The 19,370-nt window shown below is 33.0% G+C and overlaps 1 long non-coding RNA gene across 1 annotated transcript; it reads left to right on the top strand.

Moving 5' to 3' along the window:
• Positions 1–3,468: 3,468 nt before the first annotated feature.
• On the top strand, positions 3,469–17,373 carry LOC127738854 (uncharacterized). The gene is made up of 3 exons (XR_008000193.1): positions 3,469–3,689; positions 15,085–15,182; positions 17,141–17,373. It is a non-coding gene; the product is annotated as an uncharacterized LOC127738854 (long non-coding RNA).
• The last annotated feature ends 1,997 nt before the right edge of the window (positions 17,374–19,370 follow it).

Here is a 19,370-nt window from a genome sequence, read left to right as displayed (position 1 = left end):
CATAATATTTTCATATAGCAGACAATCCATGTTAGTTCTTTGTCATTACCATTTGGTTGATGTTTCAGACCACCACACTCATGCAGGTTTATATGGTACACACATAAGGCGCTGTTGCTATTAACACTTCCTCCTGGAAGTGATCCCATTAATTCATTCAACAGTGCTTATCTCATTTTCAACATCCAAAATTAGACCACTTTAGTACAATTACTATTTAAATTCAAGCTCTTGAGGTAAACTGCTGACTGTGCGGTATGGGTTTTGCTCATTGTTGAAGGCCGTACGGTGACCTATAGTTGTTAATTTCTGTGTCATTTAGTCTCTTGTGGGGTGTTGTCTCATTGGCAATCATACCACATCTTCTTTTTTATATTATAATCGTATTGACAAAGCTGCTCTTGGAATTGCCTTAAACAATATCAGATTTACATTCAATTTTCGATCTATGAGTTTGACTGTCCCTCTGGTATCTTTTGCCCCCTTTTTTAATGCTAATTCAGTAAACTAGTATATGTTCCTACATTTAAAAAGCTTATATATCTTAAATTAAACGTGGATATTGATAGAGCTTGCTAAATGAAATTAGCAACACATTAAGAGAAATCTGCAATCACATCGTCTGTGTTTATCTGTGACTTTTTTCTTTACCTGATTTTTTTTATTTATGTTACTGTAAAAAGGTAATTGATGAAGGAAAAGATCATATGGTGGTGCACTTCTTATTTTGCTTCGGCCATTTGAAATGCCTCATTTTTATGATTTCGCCATTTGTCATCAATTTTTACCCATTTTTGGGATATTATCATGAAAAAAAATCAAGAGTTATAAAATTAAACTTTTGTTCATTCTTTGACTATAGAAGACGAAGTGGACCAATCTGAATAATCTAGCTTTAAAAAAGAATTATAGATCGTGTTGATATAAGAAAGTTTATAAAATTTTGTTGCTTTTTCGTGTCAAATTGACCATGCTGTAAATTTTTAAAAGTTAAGTTTTTTTTAACAAAAACATATTATATCAACTTATTTGTAATGAATGATTGAAAAATACATATCTAAGAATTTAAACATTTTGTCTAATTACACTGGCCAGATTGCTTATTAAAAAATTTAAAATATATATATATATATATCTCAATAACTACTTCTTGTTATTACACAATTTTTTCACATAGTCCAGTTTGATTATAATATTTTTTAAAATTCATTGATATTTTCCACTTGTATCACATGTTTTGGAAAAGAAATCCCGAATGAGATTTCAACGGGACTGAAACATCAGAAAAATATATCCTTTATTTGATTCTCTGCCCCCGTCGACAGTTTTTTTTTTTAAAAACATTCCTAAAAAGGGGCAAAAATTTCATAAAAAAAGAGAAAGTCGAGTGCACCTTTCTATTTTCAGGCGTGTTTGAGTTAACCATTCTGTCGTGAAAACTTATAAAGCAAACATATTTGATACATGATCTCGCATCATATTCTATTAGTTTTATATTTTAGGCTACAGGTTGATTTAATATCATTAAAAAATTACAGTACTAAAAAATGAAATATGTGGGTCAAGTGAAATACCTTTCCGATGAGTCATAAATACAGAGTAGGTGTGTTCGAATAACAAATTTTTACTTAAAGTACTTGACGACAGACTTTTCAAGTGGATTTTTGAAATGTATGACTTAAAAAAAAACTTTATTTTATGTGTGAGTTATCTAGGGTTATTAGTCTTCAACCTTTGAAATTTTTTAGTCTGCCTTTCCACGAGATATTCAATTAGAATTTTTTTAAATGTTTTCGAACTTTCGAAAATTACACCTGACAACCGATTAGACAATAATTTTTAAGTTGACTAAATGCAGAAGTACATTTAATGATGCTCAAAAGCTAATAGATAGACACATGTCTTTTAAAATACAACTTGCATGTAAGGGTCGTTATGGGGCTATCATAGGCGGATCCAGCCCCCCCCCCCCTTTTCGTGGGAAAAATTTGGTTGGTTATATAGGGAATCACTGAAGCATGACTGGAGCGGCCCCCCCCCCCCTTTTAGGTCAGTCAGCGCCCCCATTCCTTATAAAAGTTCTGGATCCGCCACTGGCTATGTGGATAAATTTGTCGGTTTTCAAGAGCTAAATTGGAAGCGCGTCATCCGCATAATGGCTTCCATTTTTACGATTGTACAAATTGGCTGGGGTAATTGGGAGATCTTTTTGACGAAGTCGCACAACTGTTACAGAACATAAAAACATAAGAATTAAAAACTCCATTGTGAACATGTGAATGATTTATTTAATTTCACATTTTCTGGGTAAAATAAAGGACATGGACGTTTTTACCTTGAAATATTGATGACCTGAACATGAATTCTTAGGAAAATGTGTCTGGGACATAAATTACTGACATCGGACTCGCGACTAAATATACTAGTAAATTCTTTAACCATGGACATTTTATAATGGTAATATTTGTCCGCCCAGACACATTTATTAGGACTAATTTATCTGTTACACTTGAACACTAAGTATTTGTTTCTTTTGACAACCCTGTGATGAAATATAAAAGTTCAACAAACGCTATAACTGTTTTTTTCTTTATGAAACTTCTTTTTGGTGAAATTTTTGGTGTTGCTGCGGACAAAATATATTCTTTCTCCTTGCCTTATAAAAAGTTCAACTATTTTTTTTATCAGAGGTTGCACTTGGCTCATAATAGGTTTTTTGAAGTATTCCAAGGACGGAGCAACTAAATACATGCTCCATTCGATTCTTTATAATTTACGGCGGTAACTCCGACAGAAGCCCATATAAAATCAACCGAAATCTAATAAACAGTGGTAATGAAAGAAAAAAAAAATCAGTCTATTCTAGTAAACAAAAAATGGTGTAAATTTATATTTCGAAGCACTTCTCCAATATTAATCTCGTGTTTTTGATAATTTTTGTTTTACTGTAAAAAGTAGCCTTTACAAGGGTATATATAACAGGGACGGACTTAGAGGAGGACTCCGAGCGGGCCCCCTCCTTTTGTTAGAAAAATTTGGTTGACTATATAAGGAAGCATGACTGGACCGGCCTCCTCTTAGGCAGTCAGTGGGCTCCCCTTATGAAAATTTCCTGATCCGCCACTGAATAAGCTGGGTCCTTCATTTTGTATTCTTCGCTCATTTTTAATCATTCGCTCATTATTCTTTATCTTTAAAACTATAATTACTTGATAACTGTATTCTGGACTTTCTCTTTTCTGTAATCAGTATATTTTTACCCAATTTTTTAATTTTTGCAGTTATTCGTGTTCTTTTCTGCAGAGACATATAATACAATATTATATGTCTCTGTTTTCTGTAATCGGTATATTTTTATCCAATTCTTTAATTTTCCCAATTTTTCCAATTATTCAGTTTATATTTTAGCACTCCATTATCATGATTATCTTCTATTCTTTATTATGTTTGCCCATTTTTCTCTATTTTTTATTTTTTTTGCCAATTAAATAAATTAATTAGATTAAGGTAAACCCCCTTCCTCCACGGTTCATTGCACCACATGCATTCTGTTTTTCATTGGCTACTATTGGCGGGATTTTCTATTGTTTTCTTGCGGGTGAATCCATTTTGATGTTCTAGCAAACACGTTACACTGAACGGCTGTTCACACACATTACATTGTTTTTTTTGAAAATTTCATCTATAAGGTAGGTTTTATTCTTTCTTTATAAATAACATATGTCTACAGTTTATATGTTACGCAGTATGAATATCAAGTTTTAAGTGTGGCACAGTATCGGAATGTCAAGTTTAGTTTGGTGACTATCGAAAACTTGTAACCACTTTATAAAAAATACATTTGTGAATAAAGATAAGAGAAGATTTCATCATTCAACATGCATCTTTACCTATTATATTAAGTCTCTGGTTTGACCAAAGAATTGACTGAACTCGGCTGATTCTCGATTCGAGTAGACCGGTATGAATGTGTAAAACGATTTGAAATAACATGCCATAGAAAAGAAAATTGTTTTATCTAATAGGGTGTGCCAAACTCGACTATCTCAGTAGAGCTTCTCTCGCTTTTTCACCCGGGAGTTAAACACTTGCCAAAAGTGGGGCATCGGTTTGACTGTGTCAAATGTACAAGTACCCAGCCATTTAGTCAGAATATGGACATTATATTTCAATGATTTGATGCCTCATGTAGAGTGCCAATGCTCTCTGCACATAATTAATCCTTCATCAGGTTGGGCTCGTCAGGAAAAGTGGGGTATTCCCTGTTTTCAGGGATCACCCCAGTTTTCTGGTGTTAAAAAAGGGCCATTATTCCGACGCCCCATTGGTCCGACACCCCAATAGTCCGACGCCCCACTAGTCCGACACCCCATTGTTTGGACACAGAATAATTGTTCAATATCATGAATATCTTATATCTTTTTAAATTAAAAGGCCCGGTGACATGCTCATTTAACATAATAATTGATTTTTAAATAAATAAATAAATAATCTTTATTTCAAGAGGATAATCCCATTATTAAAACTAATCTTCCTTAAGAGTCCTCAAAGTAATTGATTGATTGATGTTTAAATAAATAAATAATCTTTATTTCAAGAGGATAATCCCATTATTAAAACTAGTTTTCCTTAAGAGTCCTCAAAATAATTCTTAACCTGCAGAGAGAGTGGCACTCTCTTTAAACTTGACGTCCCCACTTTGTCAATTGTTGAAAATTAAACATCCTGCACAGCCAAACCGACGCCAAACTTTCGGAAGAAGACCAAAGTGACCATATTCCTATTCCCACTTCATCATTAGGTGCATTATATATAAATATATATTAAAACTCAATTGGCTTTGTCCATCAAATGACTAAGAACAGTTAATGCAATTTATATAAAATAGGTAGGTAGACATGCATTGGTGAAAATAGTGGGTTATATTTACCCGGACAACACATACATGTAGAATGGTAGAGACGCGGACCTCATGTCTTGTGTGACTAAAACATGACTATCAATCTAACTGTAGTGAACATTTTGTTAAACTAAATATACTTTGTGAAGTTTTGTCAAATTATTAACACTAGAACACACCCGCGAAATTGCAGGGATTTAGAGCTTGGTTTAAAGTATGTAAATTGTTGTAGGATGAATTTTTATAAAGATTTTATGTCGGGAGAATTTCAGAAAAGGTATCAAAAGCCCTCTGCCTTTTTTCAAAAGTCCGTTATTTGTTTCCTTTCTGTTAAATTCCATTATTTTCGCTGTTATGGTCTCAGACCACAATTATTCTTCCCCTTTGCTACAATGCATTTTTTGGTAAAAGTCAAGTTAAATTGCACCGCTTCAAACATGAAATAAATAGAACTGCTTTTAGACCATTATTATTCGAATAAAATATGCTTCTAGGACACTCCATCAGTGCTTTTTTCTTTGAGAGCACTAGCTATTAACTTGCCAATGGTAGGATTTGAATCTTGAATAAATGACTAAGGCTAATTTCTACCCTACTTTCATTTTGGCCAAATCACTAATTTCACTTTCAACAATAAATTTTTTCCACATGTTTATCCCAGGAAAAGATTACCCATAGATGACATCATGTAATATTACATCTATGGATTACCTTAGCCGTATTTGGCACAACTTTTTGGAATTTTAGGTCCTCAATGCTCTTCAACTTTGTACTTGTTTGGCTTTATAAATTTTTTGATCTGAGCGTCACTGATGAGTCTTATGTAGACGAAACGCGCGTCTGGCGTATTAAATTATAATCCTGGTACCTTTGATAACTATTTACTTATTTATATATGCAACTGATATGACCCCTTAAATAGTAAACATTTCAAAGAAAACAGTAGACAGAATACATAGGAAGCATTACCCCATATCATAATTGGGAACTATATTCCAAGACCAGGAACAAAGGGAATTAATTGTGATCTGAAGCCCGCTGTATACTATGAACATACGTATATTATGAATAAAGTGTATTTGCTTTTAACCAGAGACATATAATTCAATATATATATTATATGTGACAGTATAATGTCTCTGTTTTAACTATATATCAATTCTAAGTTTCTTCTCCACAGCGATCACTGCTATAATTATATACATGTAGAGAGTCTTTATATATCATAGTATACATGTCGATAAACACGAAAATAAGTGTCCTCTCTCCAAGTTCTTATGAAAATCATGTGAAAGTTTAAAACCGGAAATCTTATATATGACTTAAAAGTCAGTCTGATGACGGAAACAACATCCGGATGCCTTTTCGTTTCCGTTTTTCTCCCAAAATAACTCAATCTGAATAATCATAAGAATGGATGATAAATGCGACTATGCATGGTACGGTTTTGGTACCTATAGGACACAGAGGCATGATGATTAATTTATTGTGGAAGGAAGAGAATAAGCGACACACAAAATGAAGTCTTCTCGTTTAATAGTATAGATGAAGATATGCAGCTGTGTATCTCTCCCAAAGCAGAGAATTAAGTTAAGGCTCCAATTAGGCTTTACTGCTTTATACACGATTGTATGTGTGATGCTTGGTTCTGAATGTACATAATTCTTTTGATAAGAACATAGTTTACTTTTTCTTTATGCAACAATGTTTGTACTTAATTGAAGAGTGATTTATTTAAAATTAATTCCGTGAACTCTTAAGACAGTGGGAAAACTGGTAAACCAAATAGAACTTTGTAAAGTTTGGCACCTTCTCTGTAAGGAATTGATTATATGAGTTCACAGCAACAAAAAACGTGCTGGTAAATAGCAATAATGAAAACTGGTACATTCCTGTGTCGATGTCAAGTGAAGTGGTGTGGGTTGCTAGAGTTATTTTTATCGTCGCATGATTGCTTGTGCTGTTTAAAAGACCACCGATAAGTTGTTTTTAAAGAGGCAACAAAGAACACGAATGCAATAACTAGGTTTGTTGTTTTATGAATATGCAATTACAAATAATATCGCTTATGTAAACAGTACGTCATGCACTTGGCTATTTGTACATGATTGGTATTTATTTGTTTAATGTCCAGTGGCAAATGTTTCATGACTATTCAATACAATATATATAAAAAAGAAGATGTGGTATGATTTCCAATGAGACAATTAACTCTCCACAAGAGACCAAATGACACAGAAATTAACAACTACATGTATAGGTCACTGTACGGCCTTCAACAATGAGTTCATAATGACGTACAGCACATTTCATCCGTTTTATCGAAGTTTCGACCTCAATAAAGTCTTTTTTTTATATAGAAACAATTATCACCAATTGAACAATTCTATCGATGTTGCAAACAAACTTTTAAACTTGCTAATTTTCGAATCTATTATCAATTAGCAATTTGGCAGCTCCCAGTTTTGAAAGTTTTCATACCTTAAGTTCTTGTACAGTGAAGATGAATGGAAATAATAATGCTTGGAAATTATAGTACCTCGATCTTTGGTAAAATGACACTTTTATCAGTTTGGACAGCTTCTGAGACTAAATCACATGAACCTCATATTCTTTAGGATGAGAGACTGCACTGCTGATAACTGATCTTTACATTTCCTTTTTAGTACATTGTAGCATTTGTTCCCATATAAAACACACCTTGTATTAATTAACCAAAACTTGCAAGGTTCTTGATTGCTTCGTATGCATATGGTCATGGTATTTCTTTAATACCAAATGTGTGGTATGGTATTATATGTTTCTGATTTGATTTTGATTTTTGGTGTTTTAACGCCACTTTTAAGCACCCCTTTTGGGCTATTTCGTGGCGGCCTGTTTTTATTGGTGGAGGAAGCCGGAGAAAACCATGACCTTCGATAGGAAAACTGACAATCCTAGTCAATTCAGATTGGCGTCGAGTGCACCTGCACGAGCGGGGTTCGAACTCACAACCTCAGTGTTGCAGAGCTCCAGATAAGAATTCACAAATTGGGGTTTTTACCCACCATTTTTTTATGTAATTGGGTGATAAAGTTTTTTAATTGCATTATCAATTCCAATTCACCCCTCAAGCAAATATCAAATTGGGTTTTTCACCACCAAGCTCCTTAATGTATTGGGTTTTTTCATCAACACAATATTGAATATTTAGGCATGTTATAATCACATTATATCAACCCCAAATGTGTTTCTTTCTTTGTAGAATATGTGCTAGCTGTTTTATTTGGTTTATTCACTGACAAGCAATTGTACATTTAATTTGTGTCCCGTTTAAAACGTTCTGTCAGTTTTGTATTTTCTCAAAACTCATGTAAACTGCAGCTGGTGTCACTAGTTGGACAGGAACTTATTGCCTTTCTAGATCCCATATGATCACCCTACAGTTTAATTATAGTTGGGGTAGGTGTGGCTAAGTGTTTAGATTTTTGTGTAATATATGTGAAATTTAGGTACTGTAAGAAAGTTTTGCCAGTCCTTTCATCTATTTGCCAGATCTACTTTTTAATAAAAATAATAAGTAGTTCCCAGATTTAAGATATACCCCAAAACCTTGAGGTTTATAGGGTGGTTTATAATGACGGAGACCACATTCAACTTAAATTTACAAATAATTCTGCAACATCAAGTAAATAAATGACAATGTTAAATTATACTGCACTTGCCAATAAGACAACTATCTTAAACATCTAGAACAATTAGACCAAAACAAAGAAAGTGTCAAGCTGCATTGACGTAAAAAACGGATATGTGTATTCACTCATCAACTAAAATGAAAAAAATAATATATAAACTGTTTTCGTTTAATTCTATTTACATAAATCTGGGTTAAGTTGTCCCTTATCAGAACTTTTGGTTTCCGATGCTTTCAAACTACATATCATGTCATAATTGATTTCGCCTTTCACTTTTTCCAACTGATTTCGTTTTTGACGGAACCCCGTATTTATCGCTCTAGCAATGTTCTCGTTATGGTACGCAAACACGCCCGTGCGTTCAATGGCCGCTTCCTAAAATCACTAGCTGAGTCTTATCATCATAACTTTCCCTCAGCTATCAAAAAGAAGCCGAAAACATGCTTCTATTCAATATTTTTACCGGACATTTACTTTTGTTTTAATTCTTTGTATGTTATGATAAATCCCGAGCAATTAGAAAAAATATGACAGCATGTCGCACGCTAATTGGATCAACGCTGAGAAGATCAAAATGTTTTCATAAACACGTGTACCTTTTGAGCAACGGAAAATTCCAACAGGGACCCATTACAGCTACTTGATGCAGGGCTCTATTTTTAGAACGAAAGGACATTTCCAATTATAAATATTATAAAAATAGGTTTATGTGCCGACTGTAATCAAGAAAGGGTAAATAACGCAAACGATACCAAATAGAAGTGTTAAGAACCCATGTTTTTGGCATATAATTGGGTTTTCCTTTGAATTAATTGGGTTACTGAACCCTGCAATTGGCAATTGCATTGGGTTTTTAATTATTTTTTGTCTCGCCTTGACGGAGTCAAAAAGCGAGACATAGGTATGCTGTTTCCGGCGACGGCGTCAACAATGTATTAGTTTGTGATTAGGTCTAGTTCATGGTGAACCACTTGTGGTAGGTCAATGATATTTGGTATGCAGTTGTATTAGCATTGGCACATCTCATTACCTTGGAGATTATTTGGCCCCACCCCCTCAGTCAAGGTCTATTGACTTTGAAACTTTTCATAGTTTACATGTATTAGTTTGTGATTAGGTCAATTTATGGGGAACCACTAGGTGTAGGTCAATGATATTTGGTATGCAGTTGTATAAGCATTGGCACATCTCATTTCCATGGAGATTATTTGGCTCTGCCCCCTTAGTCATGGTCTATAGACTTTGAAAATTTTGCTAAGTTAACATGTATTAGTTTGTGATTAGGTCAGTTCAAGGGGAACCATTAGTGGTAGGCCAATGTTAATTGGTGTTCAGTTGTATAAGCATTAGCACATCTCATTTCCACGGAGAATATTTGGCCCTGCCCCCTCAGTCATGGTCTATTGACTTTGAAACTTTTGCTTAGTTTACATGTATTAGTTTGTGATTAGATCAGTTAAAGATGAACTGCTAATGTTAAGTCAATGATATTTGGTATGCAAATTTATTGGCATTTGCAAGTATCGTTTCCATGGAGATTATATAGCCCCACCCCTGATCATGGTTCATTGACTTTTAAACTTTTACATAGTTTACAAGTTAATGTTTGTGTTTAGGTTTGTTTAAAGGGAATGACTTATAATAAGTCAATGGTATTTGGTATGCAGTTGTATTAGCATTGGCACATCTCATTCCATGGAGATTGTTTAGCCATGTACCTTCAGTCATGGTTCATCGACTTTGAATATTTGCATTACTTACATGTTAAAGTATTGCTATTTTAATTTCAACATTTGCATTATCAAAATTACAAAAAGGCGAGACATATCTCTGTGATAACAGTTTATATTGTGTGATCAGGCAAATACGCAGCTTATCTGGAGCTCTGGTGTTGACTGGCTAGTGATTACAGTAGTAACTACTTAGACCACTTGGCCACCGAGGCCCCCTATCTGTTTCTGTGATATACTTATAAGAAAGAGTAGTTTAAATGCCACGTTAACGATTCTACAAAGTAGATTTTCTATTACAGCAGTAATTAACCTTTGTGGGGCATCAGACTAATGGGGTGTCGGACCAGTTGGGTGTCGGACTAATGGGGTGTTGGACCAATGGGGTGTAGGGCTAATGGGGTGTCAGAATATCGGTGCGACCCCCATCATTTTAACCCCAGTTTACAGGGACTTCCTTTTTCTATTTCAATTTTATATGGCATGAAATTTACATGGTAAATTGAACCCCTCTGTTTTTTTGTTAAGCCTGCTACTTTTATCGCAAAAGTGAGACATAGCAATCCTACATTCCGTCGGCGGCCACAAATATTCACTCTGTGGTTAAAGTTTTTGAAATTTTAATAACCTTCTTAAACTATCTTAGATTTGTACCAAACTTGGACAGAAGCTTGTTTATAATCATAAGATAGTATCCAGATGGAAATTTTGTTAAAAAAAAAATCCTGTTTATCCGTATTTTACTCATATATGGACTTAATTTTTCTGCCAGTTAACATAACATTCACTACGTGGTTAAAAGTTTTTCAAATTTTCATAACTTTCTTAAACTATCCTGGACTTGTACCACACTTGGACAGAAGCTTGTTTATGATCAAAAGCTAGTATCTAGAAGAAAAATTTTGTAAAAATTTATTTCCTGTTTTCCGTATATTACTTATAAATGGACTTAGTTTTATTCCAGTTAACATTGCGTACAGTCTGCAGTTAAAATTTTGAAAACATTTATTAGATTCATAAACCTTCTTGGATTTTTACCAAACTTGAACAGAACTTCTTACAATTTTAAAATTTTTTAATAATTTTTCCCCATTTTTGTCGACTAAGAGTAAAAGTAGGCGAGACACTGGGTTCCGCAGAACCCTTACGAATTTTTTCATTCTAGATGATTATTAGAACATTATACATTATTCTAAAGCTTATCATAGATTAAAAATCATTCATACAAGGGGAGGTCAATTTTCCATGATTGGTTAAAAGAAATATCTTTGTTTGGTATATAAGCTAAGTGCTCTGAAGTCTTTACCAACAAAATTTCATTCAAAATACTTATTGAAGCATTATTACTAGACCTTGTAGCTTGAAGGCTTTAATTATTTGAAATTAAAAGGTGTAAAAAGGAGGGGGTTCAATATACCATGGCAGGGGGTCAAAATACCATGGCTAAATAAAATTTTCAAAACATCTTTTCCAGCAAGTTAAATACAAACAAACTACTTATTGGAGTATTATAACTATATACAAGAGTTAGAATTGCTTGAATTTTTGAAATTAAAGGTGTAAAAGTGGGGGGGGGGGGGTCAATATAACATGGCAGGGTTGTCAAAATACCATGGCTAAATAAAATTTTGAAAACATCTTTTCAAGTAAATGAATTACATACAAACTTCTTATTGTAGTATCATAACTATATACAAGAGTTAGAATTGCTAGAATTTTTGAAATTAAAGGTCTAGAGTACTGTAGGGGTTCAATAAACCATGACAGGGGGGTCAAAAAACCATGGCAAAGTAAAATTTCCAAAATATCTTTTCCAGCAATTTAAATACATACAAACTACATATTGTAGTATTATAACTATATACAAGAGTTAGAATTGCCAGAACTTTTCAAACTTAAGGTCTATAGTAGGGGGTTCAATATACCATGGCAGGGGGGGTTGGGGTCAAAATACCATATCAAAGTAAAATTTTCAAAATTTCTTTTCTTAAGCAAGTTAATTACATACAAACTACATATTCGAGTATTATTACTATGTACAAGAGTTAGAATTGCCAGAACTTTTGAAACTAAAGGTCTATAGTAGGGGGTTCAATATACCATGGCAAAAGGGGGGATGGGTCAAAATACCATGGCAAAGTAAAATTTCCCCGAAAGTCGACGGACTGACCCTAGCTGTTGTCAATCAAAACAAAATTTTGCAACGGAATGCCAGTCATGATGAGGCACTGAGATTGTACTTAGAAACTTCAAAACAAATGCCTAACATGAACCAGAAGTCCCAAGGTGGCTATCAAAATTATTAATCGAATAGCACCCCATTTATTAACTATGATTTTCAATGCGTTTCAATGGGGCAAATAACTGGGTCCCCGTTCCACCTGTCCTGAAATTATCAGCCAAATCGGGTATCCGGTTTTTGTCGAGCCTGCGACTTTTGTCGCAGAAAGCTCGACACAGGGATAGTGATCCGGCGGCTGCGGCGTTAGCTAACTTCTTAAAAGTTTATATTTTAGATGCTAGATGACCTGGATGCTTCATACTTTGTATATAGATGCCTTATGTTACGAAGTTTCCGTCTGTCATATGTCCAATGTCCTTGACCTCATTTTCATGGTTCAGTGACTACTTGAAAAAAAGGTCAACATTTTTTGTAATGTTAATTTCTTTCTTATTATGAGTAATAGGATAACTATATTTAGTATGTGCGTACCTTGCAAGGTCCTCATGCCCGTCAGACAATTTTCATTTGACCTCGACCTCATTTCATGGATCAGTGAACCAGGTTAAGTTTTCGTGGTCAAGTCCATATATCAGATACTATAAGCAGTAGGTCTACTATATTTGGTATATGGAATGATTGTAAGGTGTACATGTCCAACTGGTAGGTGTCATGTGACCTTGACCTCATTTTCATGGTTCAGTGGTCAAAGTTAAGTTTTTGAGTTTTGGTCTTTTTTTCTAATACTATATGCAATAGGTCAACTATAAATGGTGTATGGAATGATTGTAAGGTGTACATGTCTAGCTGGCAGGTGTCATCTGACCTTGATCTCATTTTCATGGTTCAGTGGTCAAAGTTAAGTTTTTGAGTTTTGGTCTTTTTTTCTAATACTATATGCAATAGTTCAACTATATTTGGTGTATGGAAATATTTTATGATCTATATGTCAGTCACACAGGTTTTATTTGACCTTGACCTCATTTTCAAGGTTCATTGCTCAGTGTTAAGTTTTTGTGTTTTGGTCTGTTTTTCTTATACTGTATGCAATAGGTCTACTTTATTTGGTGTAAGGAATGATTGTAAGGTGTACATGTCTAGCTGGCAGGTGTCATCTGACCTTGACCTCATTTTCATGGATGAGTGGTCAAAGTTAAGTTTTTGAGTTTTGGTTTTTTTTTCTATTACTATATGCAAAAGTTCAACTATATTTGGTGTATGGAAATATTTTATGATCTATATGTCAGTCACGCAGGTTTTATTTGACCTTGACCTCATTTTCAAGGTTCATTGCTCAGTGTTAAGTTTTTGTGTTTTGGTCTGTTTTTCTTAAACTATAAGCAATAGGTCAACTATATTTGTTGTATGGAAGAATTGTTAGCTGTTCATGCCTGCCTAGCATGGTTCATCTGACCTTGACCTCATTTTCATGGTTCATTGGTTAATGTTTAGTTTACTTGGTTAATGTTAAGTTTATGTGACAGTTGTAATAAAGCTTTATATTTAGGACTATCAACATAATATCAATGATTAGTAAAGAAGGCGAGACATTTCAGCGTGTGCACTCTTGTTAGGTTATTGCCCCTGAATTGATGATTTTAAGGACATTTTGTAGTTTTCGGTTATCTTGAATATTATTGTAGATAAAGATAAACTGTAAACAGCAAAAATGTTCAGTGAAGTAAGATCTACAAATAAGTTTATAAGACCAAAATTGTCAATAGTCCTCCTAAGGAGTTATTGCCCTTTAAAGACAATTTTTCACAATTTGTTTATCTAGTTTGCTTACTTTAAAAAAATCTTCTCATTTGAAACTGCTGAATCAATTTCAGACAAACTTGGGCTAAATGAGTTTCGGAGTATCTAGTATGAATTTTGTATTTTATTTCCTTGTATGTCGAGAAACATAGCCACTATGGCTATAATGGAACATAGGGGTAAAATGATTTTTGTTTGCTTTTAAGATGCTAAGAACATTTAAATGGCATTTCTTAGCCACTCATTAATATATATTGAAAATGAAAAATAATACAGATACAAATACAAATATTTTATTGGCACAAACTCAATTACAATAATTGGCAACAGCCCATACAACGTACTAGTATACAAATAGTAGTGATGTAGCAAGTAAGCAATACTATATAGCATATTAATAGGCACATTTCGAACAATGAAATTTGCAGTTATATATATATATAAATATACATAGGTTAATGTAGAATAGGCTAAATGACATACATACATTGAATGTATGTTATAGCTTCATAATGTTCATATTACTCATTTGTCAGGACATTTTTCCTTAATTCAAATGATTGATTAATAAAAGATATTAATCTAAGTGTTTTTCTACACTTGCTATTAAGTAGTAGTTTGATATATATTCATCCTCAGTTTTGGATTGTTTGTCATAATTTTTAAAATTGGACAATTTTGATATTTATAAGTACATTTCTTTGTGATTCATATTTTGTACAGTGCAAGATTAAATGTTTTTCGTCTTCTATATTATTATTATGACATAATTTGCACAACCTTTCTTCTGTTAACTCGCAGGTACCTGCCTCTTTCAATTTCAAGATTGTGTGCACTCAGCCTAAGTTTTGCCATAGGTGCCCCATCATTGATGAGAAGATTTAAGGAAAAAATTACAGGTGAGCAATTCAGGCTCTTGAGAGCCTGTTGTTTTCTTAACACATTCAGATATTATATGTTGATTTTTGGTATGCGAGTTAACCATGATGAGTTACAGATCAAGTTTAAGTTTGATTCCGTTCTGCAAATTTTTGCTGAAATTAAGGACTTTGGATTTTGATAAATGGTTGAAAATCAGTTATCCATTTTTGTCTCGCCTTGACGGAGTCAAAATCGAGACATAGGTATGCTGTTTCCGGCAACGGCGGCGTCAACAATGTTTTAATTAGTTTGTGATTAGGTCTAGTTCATGGTGAACCACTAGTGGTAGGTCAATGATATTTGGTATGCAGTTGTATTAGCATTGGCACATCTCATTACCATGATTATTTGGCCCAGCCCCCCTCAATCAAGGTCTATTGACTTTGAAACTTTTCATAGTTAACATGTACAAATGTATTAGTTTGTGATTAGGTCAATTTATTGAGAACCACTAGTGGTAGGTCAATGATATTTGGTATGCAGTTGTATAAGCATGGGCATATCTCATTTCCATGGAGATTATTCGGTTCCACCCCCTTAGTCATGGTCTATAGACTGAAAAATTTTCTAAGTTTATATGTATTAATTTATTTAGTTTGTGATTAGGTCAGTTCAAGCGGAACCATTAGTGGTAGGCCAATGTTAATTGGTGTTCAGTTGTATAAGCATTATCACATCTCATTTCCATGAAGAACATTTGGCCCCGCCCCCTCAGTCATGGTCTATTTACTTTGAAACTTTTGCTTAGTTTACATGTATTAGTTTGTGATTAGATCAGTTTAAGATGAACTGCTAATGTTAAGTCATTGATATTTGGTATGCAAATTTATTGGCATTTGCAAGTATCGTTTCCATGGAGATTATATAGCCCCACCACTGATCATGGTTCATTGACTTTTAAACTTTTACATAGTTTACAAGTTAATGTCTGTGTTTAGGTTTGTTTAAAGGGAATGACTTATAATAAGTCAATGGTATTTGGTATGCAGTTGTATTAGCATTGGCACAACTCATTCCATGGAGATTGTTTAGCCATGTACCTTCAGTCATGGTTCATTGACTTTGAATATTTGCATAAGTTACATGTTAAAGTTACTGTATTGCTATTTTAATTTCAACATTTGCATTATTAAAATTACAAAAAAGTGAGACATATCTCTGTGATAACAGTTTTATTATTTTTATTCTCAGAAAGGAAAGATGACTTGATTTGACAGTGTTCCTTTATGAGACCAAGCTGATATATAATATGGCATTTAAATTACATCTTTGAGATTTCAATTAAAGGAAGATTTGAAAGGGGGGGGGGGGGAATTGTCTTACCCCTTTCAGTCCTTCCGTCAATCCCATTATGAGTATATAGCTATTCCAGATAACACCTACAGTTTGAATGCTAGGAAGTTTTCACTTTTACAGTGAACCATAGACCTATGTGCTCCCATGCTCAACTTTGTGTGCATTTTAGAATAACTCTTTGCATCTGTACATTGATGACAATTGTTAGTTGAAAATCATTGAATGTCTTATCCTGTTTTCCTTAACATTAGTCAAATGATATGAACTTTTGCAGATGTTAGTATTTGTAAGTTTTATTGTCTCACATTGACGGAGTTGAAAAGCAAGACATAGACGGAGTTGAAAAGCAAGACATAGACGGCATCAACAATGTATTAGTTTGTGATTAGGTCAATCCATTGGGAACCACAAGTGGTAGGTCAATTATATTTTGTAGGCAGTTGTATTAGCATTGGCACATCTCATCTCTATGGAGATCGATTATTTGACCCTGCCCCTCAGTCGAGGTTGCACTTACATTTGTTTAGCTGGATCATATCTAAATTTATGGTCTAGTAAACAAAATCATTGTTGAAATCAGGATTAAGCTTAGTTTCCATTCTTTTCCAACATTTGTATATATTCAAATTTGATATTTTAGAGAAATCCAATAACTAGCAGAAAATTCGAACAACCTAAGGTTTAGAGTAGGCAATGTAAAGGTAATGCTGCTATCTCTGCAATAACCAAACAGTGTGGTAAGAATACAGTCTAGTTATACATGGTGAGTAATTTTTTGTTGCACCATTCATATCACAAGATACTGAAGTTATTGTGTTAACTGAAGAAAAAATACTTCAGTATTTCAAGTTCTTAATCACCATGAATCGAAAAAAATTATTGAAAAGACAAAATTTTTTAAAAGTGAATGGTAGTCGTTTTCATGAAGTTCAGACCAGATCAATGGGAGATAACTCTAATCACATTGATGTTATTACTTTGTGTGAAACATTGATCATTGTTTTATCCAAAGTCAGCTAACTTTAATTTTCATGATTTGGTTTTGCATAAAATTACAAAATTGCCTTAATAAATATTTTTCCCGTCTTATTTCTGTTAAGTTGTTTCAAATGGGGGATATCCATTATAAAACATTTAAAACTAGTTTAAATTATTTTTAATTATATTTATTTCCATATGCATATATAAGACATTTATTTCAATGAGTTATTTTATGTGTATGCCTTTTCTTAATCTTGTTTCTTCGTACAAAATTTTGATAGAAATTTTTTTTTTTCTTCTTCAGCATTTCTTTAAAATGATAACTTGAAGAAATTTTAAACTTTTCTAATATGACATTACCCATAGCCATGTTTACATCAATTAAAGATAACTTTTTCATTTTTCAGAAAACTGGTTATGATGTAGGATGCCATTTCTTTTAACAAAACATTGTAACAGCATGGATCCTTATAAGCACACTAACTTCTAGGTGTATCCTACATCATAGACCATATATTACAATGTAATGTATTTTTACAAACTTGTAAAGAATATTTTGATTGAAAATAATTTTACTCATCTCAACTCTGTTAAGATACTATATATTGCACAAACACTACACCTGGACTGAAGACTTGTGACAAAATATCCAAGTTGAATGGGACTAGGGACCACTGGAACTAGCTCATTCAAAGAACTTTTTCATTATTGACCTCTTTAATGATGTCTTATGATGAAATCATGTTTTTGATAGTTGCATTGATTAATGTTCATGCATTAAAACATTGGAATGACTTTGACCCAAGACTTGTTATAGTTTCTCCAGAGTATAAATGAGTTTGTTCATTGAAAGTGTATAGAAGATTTTATTTTAATGTATTTAATCTATTTTTTACCAATTTGTTTACATTTGATAATCAAGGCTCATGGCTGGTGCACCAAAATAGATTTTCATAATTGGCTTCTTTCTATTTCCAGTGATTTAAAATAAGATTAAATTCTGAAAAATTTCAACAGCAAATAGTCTCTAATTATTTAAAGATGATATTAGTTGATAATTTTTATTGAAGATACAGCCTAAATATGTTGCACTCTTAGACAAGTCAACATGTAAGTATTTGATCATTACAATTTAGACTCTAATGAAATAAATTCTTAGTGGAATGTATAGTAATTATAAATATTCTTGTCCAACATGCAAAAGATTAAATTCTGAAAAAATTGCAACAGCAAATAGACTCTCAAGCTGATATTAAGTGATAGTTTTTGTTAAGCTTACAGCTTAAATATGTTGCACTCCTAGACAGAAGAAGATGGATTCATGGCACATAGGAAGAGTCAACATGTAAGTATTTGGTAATTACAATTGTACTTAAAACTATGTTAATATTTGGAAGTCAATAAAAATCTGTTTTCACTGAAACAATAGCTTAAAATTTTATTACAAATTGGTCTAAAATATCTTTTATTCGAATTTCAAATGTGGTATATTTTAATAAGAATGAAAGAGTAATTGTAAATTAATTGTCCGTAATTTAAGATTTAACATAAAACGTGAATCACATTAATTTTTTAATTTTTTCAACAGCCATTAAATATTCTCTATCTAAAGCTGATGCTAATTTAAATTTTTTCTTTTGTAACACATACAGCCCAGATATGTTCCACTCCCACACAATGTAGATGGTTTCATGGTAGATGGAACATTAGGATGTTTAACATGTAAGTATTTAGTCATTACAATTGTACTTTAGACTGTTTATATGTGTTGGGTAATAAATATTAGTTTTCCCTGGAACAACAGCTAAAATAAAATTTTATTTCAAATTAGTGTACATATTTTTTTTTTGTTCAAATTTATAGTCTATTGAAGTAAATTTTAACATGAA

The sequence above is a fragment of the Mytilus californianus genome, unplaced genomic scaffold (genome assembly GCF_021869535.1).
Source record: "Mytilus californianus isolate M0D057914Y unplaced genomic scaffold, xbMytCali1.0.p SCAF_4, whole genome shotgun sequence".
NCBI lineage: Eukaryota > Metazoa > Mollusca > Bivalvia > Mytilida > Mytilidae > Mytilus > Mytilus californianus.
This window is presented reverse-complemented; position numbering and strand designations above follow the sequence as displayed.